The 6,506-nt window shown below is 35.7% G+C and overlaps 1 non-coding gene across 1 annotated transcript; it reads left to right on the top strand.

The window, feature by feature from the left end:
• Nucleotides 1–343: 343 nt before the first annotated feature.
• Nucleotides 344–450, top strand: LOC145007679 (small nucleolar RNA R71). Its single transcript, XR_013663051.1, has one exon. It is a non-coding gene; the product is annotated as a small nucleolar RNA R71 (small nucleolar RNA).
• Nucleotides 451–6,506: the final 6,056 nt, after the last annotated feature.

The raw sequence follows: 6,506 nt of genomic DNA on the forward strand, positions 1-6,506 counted from the left end.
CCCATTCTCATCCAAATCACAATCTTTAGTGAGGTGAGGTCCTCTACAATTCTCACATCCTACCTGGATAGCATGGATGGATTGGTCCATCTTAGTCATTCTTCGATCTAAACACTCTAGTTTAGCCATCATTGCCGCCATGCTATCGTTAACAGTGTTCACCACCCCCCGACTTAGCTTATTCCTTGGGTTATGATATTCTCTAGAATGCTTAGAGAATTCTTCAATTAACTCTTTGATTTTTGGGGGTGGCTTCTTTGTGAGAGGTCCTTGCGAATCAAGAAGTTGCCTTGTGGTCACATTCACTCCATCATAGAAAATGGATACTTCTTGTTGACTATTTAGATCATGATGCGGGCAGTTTCTTAGTAAGCCTTTGTATCTCTCCCATGCCTCATATAAGGATTCTCCAACTAGTTGTTCAAAGTTGGCAATAGCTTTCTTCAATTTGGCTATCTTTAAGGGAGGGCAAAATTGATCGATAAATTCTTCTTTCATCTTAGCCCATGTAGTGATGGATACGGGAGGGAGTGACTTCATCCAATCCTTTACAGCACCTTTGAACGTGACGGGAAGCATACAAAGCAAAATGGTTTCACGAGGCACATTCGGAACATTGAAGTAATCGGCTACATCGTTGACCTCATCTAAGTGCTTGTAAGCGTCTTCATGATCTTTCCCATAGAAGGGAATCTCCTTAAGTTGAGCAAGTATGTGGCCCTTTAGCTCGAAAGTGGCTGTCGCGGGAATCACGGGTTGCACTAGTCCTGGGCCGGTATCGTCACGTATCCTCTTCATCCATTTTCCCATGGCAACTTCATCGATATTAGCCATGGGGTTAAATGGTTCTTCTTCAAACTCGCTTTCTTCTTCGAATTTGGAGTCGTAATCGTACTAAATCGCGGCTTCTTTTGTATTGTCTTAAAAACTTTCTAATTTACTGCCTTCGCTTTTGCTGACCGTTAGCCTCAACTGCTTTCTTGTCCTTTTTCTTACTAAAGACAACTTTTAGATTCTTCAACGGTGAATTCTTTGATGTTGCAGTTTCTCTTATGTTCTTGCCCATGTTTTTCCTTAGAGCAGATTCTGGGTCTTCATATGGAGGAACCAGAGGTGTGTTGGATCCTCGTGTCATATAATGCCTGCAAACAAAATAAGAAAATTGCGTAAAAGAAACAAAAATAAAATAAAAAAACAGAACTATGAGACAGTGACGAACTCGCTGAGTAGCTTCGATTGCACTCGGCGAGTTCAAGCAAAAACAGAAAAAAATACTTACTAACTTCTAAAACAGAAAATTATTAAAACTTATCCTAATTACTTAATTACTTAAGAAGTAACTTTGTGTAAGATAAATCTCACACAAAGGATCGATAAAATTAGAAATTAATGTTAATTTGTGAACCGTTTCCCGGCAACGGCGCCAAAAACATGATGTGTGTGAGCTCGACTAGTTTTAAACATACTTTTATTTATAAAATTAACACACAAAGGCAGTGGACCTATCGATTGTGGTGTAGCTAAATAAGTAGGGTATTGAACTCAGGGAACGGAAAATTAAAACTAATAACTAATATTATTTAAAAACAAGTAATAAAAGGAAATGTTTTCTCTAGTTTTGCAAGACTAAAAAACTTCGATAAACTAACTACCACACAATTTAACTAACTAGCAGCTAAAACATGTAATTTCCACTAAATTCAATAGTTAAGAGGACTTCTATTTAGGTTCGACTCATTTGATCACATGGACGATTTTATAGTAAATGTTTCGCTTTAATTCTTCATTGGTTACCGATTGAGGTGATTTGATTCACATTCGTTATTACTAATCCTTAGAAAACAGATTAATTCAAGCAATAGCCAGTTGTCTAAATTAATGAATTTCCTAGATATTGGGTTGGGTTAAGTAAGACTTGTAGTGGTTAATTAAGTTGGTCACTCAATTAACCTCTTGTTGATGGTTCCTCATACAAGCTCACACATTAACTTACCTATCTTCTAGTTAATTCTAGTTTCACCTTCATTATTCCTAGACATATGACTATGTGGTCACATAAATCATATGAAATTAATAACTAAGAGATGTTCATACAACTTAATTACTGATTTATTCACAGAAGAATAGTTATTATCAACATATAAGGTTCTTTAACAAGCTTAACAAAACATAATCACCAATTAAAATTAATCCTAACCATAAAATCAATCCATGTTCACAAAATCATCTACCCTAAACAGAAGAATAAGGGTTTAGTTCATAATTGCAGTAAACATAAACTTAAAAACGAAATTAAAGATTTTAAACATGATTCAAATCAAAAGATTACTAAGAATAAACTAAAATTTCCTTAATTCTCTTCAAGATTGAATGTAGGGTTGATTCCTCAGCTTCTCACCACCTAACAGCACCTTCAATCGTAATTTTTCCTCCTAGAGTTCCAGAGATGTCCCCTATCTTGATATCCAAGTCCCTATTTTTATTATTCTAGAAACAGAGGTGACTTGTCGAGTCTAGTGATCGACTCGACGAGTCCGTCAATTAAAATCCGTGTACGGCAAGGACTTATAGAGCTCCGTGAATCTTTGACACGACTCGTCAAGTAGTCGTCCCTACTCACCGAGTCCTTCTTGTTTTGGGCATTCTTCTTCCTTGTTTCAATTCTCGAACTTCCAATCGCTTCTCCTGCTTCCTTTAGCTTCCGAGCATATCTTTTGGACTGCAAATATAATTCCAATACTATTAAGTATCTTTTGTCCATAAAATGTAAATAATTAGCCGAATAATGATAAAAATCTATACTAAATCCATAGCTAAATATGCACATATCAATGACATACCTTTTAGTGTAGTTGAAAACCTTGAAGCTTTAAGAGCCTAGCACCAATAATGTGAATGCCTCAAATGGAACTACAAATCACCAACAACAATTAGAGGAATTGAGAGAATATTTCTTGCACACAAAATCGGATATGCTCTTCCAAAGACTCACTAGGGCCGATTTCATGCGCTAGAGGGTTTCTTATATAGTGTGTCATGATTAGGGTTACACCATGTGAACCCCAATGTGCATGACTTTCCTCATTCCTTAGGCTCCATGGAATATCCATGGGTCACCACATGGGTTTAGCTGAATATAAAGAACTATGGATCACATGCCCACTTTATAAGAATGAATGATTTACACAATCAATCCCCAGATGTTTAATTAGTCTCTTTTGATCACAAAATGAATTCCAAATTAATTATTGATCAATACTAATTAAATAATATGATTTTATATTAACATATTAGAACTTATATTATATTTATAAATCATAAATAACCTCTTCTCAAAAGTCAATCCTTACAAATTGTTCCGGTGAAATGCAACGCAAATTGACCATGCTACTCTCGGTTCAAGTACATACCAAATATAGTTATGGACTTAGACACCTTATCCAAAAATAACATCATGCCAAACTTATGATATATATATATATATATATATATATATATATATATATATATATATATATATATATATATATATATGACAATCGAAACATTTATGCTACTATTAAGTGTCATATTTTGTCATTTCTAGATTATGTGTCATTATTTACTTAAATATTATGTTTCTAAATGTTCATAGGCAATTCAAAGAAAATTAGTATGTGTGCTTACACCATCAACCTTGATCAATGGCAACATTGGGCCTTTGTTCATGTTCTTTTTCTAAAGGATGTTTATTCTTTTAGTTACATAGATTTGTTCTCACTGGAAATATATTATTATTATTTAAATACTTTATTTATATATAACCATGTTCATTAATCATTACATTTGTGTATAGGGTATAAGTAGTCTTCATAATGATTCAACTACATATGGATTTGCATTGTTTGATTGTGTGCTTATAATTTTGGGTTGGATCAGTGAGTGATGATGCTTCATGTACAGATTGCGGCTTATTTAATATTTAATATTATAGTTGAAAAATGTGTTGTTGTTAGTATCATCAATTCTAGAATCATGTGCAATTAGCGGTTGAAAACATATGTCAGGATTTTTTTTATTGTGGCAAATAAAAAAGTGCCACTAAATGTAGGAGCAATTTTAGAATTGCATGAATTTTTAGTGGCACAAATGATGTGTCACAAAATAGTTTTTTTCTACAGTGGAAAATAAAAAAGTGTCACTCAAACCCTAAAACCTACAACGTCAAAACTGAAAAGTGTCATTAAAGGGTTTTAGTAGGAGCACTTCTGGTGACACTTTTTATTTGTGTCGCTGATTCTCCTTGAGACACTTAGTGACACTTTTTTTTTGGTATTTGGTGGCACTTTTTTTGAGCCACAAGATGACATTTTGTTTGTAATGAGTAAAAAATGGAAAGGCATAAGTCGCGGCCTAGCATGAAATATGGATTTTGTTCAAGAAGTTTTTAATCCAAGATACCTAAATAATATTGTAGGGATTTTCAATACCTTTCTGTGGATAAAGAACGTCGAAATCAGAGTTCAAATGAAGAAGTTATGGCCGTTTGAATATAGGAGGGTTTTTAGGGGTTCACCCCTATTTAAACACATTATCTCACCCATGGACCTCCCATAATCAATCTCAACTCCCTTTAAGCCCTAATATCGAACCCTAGCCTTGAGAGTGAAGATCTTGGAGTCTTTTGTTGATTTTTTACATTCTTGTTGAGGAAGAAGGTCATAGAAGAAGGTGATGTTGCTTGGAAGCTTGTAGATCCATAAACTCATTCACCTTGTGCATCTTTTCAAGGTATAAAGTCCATACCTTGCTAATATTCTTTCTAGATCTCTTTAGATGGGTATTTATGAACTTTTGTCCCAAAAACTTGGACCTTTGCGAGTATGAGGTATTCCAAAGCTTCTTGGTTGTCCGTTTACATGCTTTTGAGCTCCTTGATCCATCAAAATGGTCGCTTGATCGTTTCCTTTGGCCCATGCATGAGTTAAGTGACCTTTAGTGTTGTGGAAGTTAGGTTTTTCAGGTTTGAGCCCTCTTTAGTCATCAAAAAGACTTAAAGTTAGAGACTTGGTTAAGACATTATTAGGGATCAGATTTGACAACTAGATTTACTGGCTTAACCATTAAAGCCCTTAATGATGACTTTGGGCTGTTACGGAGTACGATGGGCGTAACTAGCTCGTACGTAGCACGTACTGGCCAAAGGTGGCGTACGTTGGGCATAGATTAAGTATGTATGTCTTACTCGGTCATTGGACCATCGTTTACTTTTGTTGACCTATTGACCTTAGTTCAACTATGGATTGGCTTGGGATTTATTTGGGGCAAAATCGCCTTTTGCCTATTCTTGGAATATTTGGATCATTCGTAGGGTAATATCTTAATTGTTGATTAGGGTTGTATTTATTGTTAGTTGCTGTGAGATTATCCGATTCAGCGACCTGATCCGTTATTTGTTTACCAGCGGATTGAGGTGAATCTTCTCCCTATGCTTGTAAGTCGAAGGCACTAATGTCGGCTCACTAAATTGTGTATGTAGGATGGTAGTTGTCTTTGAGACTCTTGCATGTTTGTATGAGTCTGTATGGTACTATATATATATATATATATATATATATATATATATATATATATATGTGTGTGTGTGTGACAACTAATCGTCATGTTTTGTTATGATATATCATGGCTTCTGGGTATGTTACCCTGATTAGATTTTAGAATTATGGTATATAGCAGACTCGGGTTTGTTTTGGTAGTAGGAAGAATTTTGAAGTGATTATCTATTTGTTCTAATTGTGGTTCTTTTGGGTTCCTTGTCATCAGTTGGGATTGTAGATGGGTGTGGAATTATATCAAAGAAAGGTACTTTAGATACGACAACCTTTGTCGATATTAATAAAGTGCTTCATCTGGTTTTGGATGTGAGCACCCGATATCGTTTGATCATGTGATCTTAATCCAGTAAGGTCAATTTGGTGGTGATTGGGTAGGAAGATTGTGGGATGGCTAGGTAATCAAATGATTATGATGTTATCAGAATGTACATGAATCCAAGTGAGGGATGGTCACTTGGGGCTACCAGGGATAGTTCCAAGTGCGAGCCACTTTAGAATCCATGCGCATGTTAGATTTTTGGATTGGTACATCTGGAGGAAGCACCAAGGTTGCTTAAGGATGGGAAGAATCCAAGATATTTTAGGGTTTTGAGTGTGGAGTAGACTATCATGTGGCCGATGGCGCTTTGAACAGCTAATCGGGTGGTGCGGATAAGAAATTGTTTGATTAAGGATTAAATGTGAAGGTCGGTCAACATGGTATCATCCTATGTCAACTAGAGAGCTAGTTCTAGTTGCGAGAGGGTTCAGGGTTAAGCAAGGAATAGTGTTCATTGGTCAGTAATGTAAGACTGCGGAGCATCCGTAGCATTCATCAGGTTAGTGTGCGGTTGTAGGACTGATGTAAGACTACGGAGCAACTGTATCAATCACTAGGTTAGTGTATGATTTTGGAAGTGATGTAAGACTGTG

Source organism: Lactuca saligna, chromosome 7 (assembly GCF_052625555.1).
Source record: "Lactuca saligna cultivar CGN05327 chromosome 7, ASM5262555v1, whole genome shotgun sequence".
Classification (NCBI taxonomy): domain Eukaryota; kingdom Viridiplantae; phylum Streptophyta; class Magnoliopsida; order Asterales; family Asteraceae; genus Lactuca; species Lactuca saligna.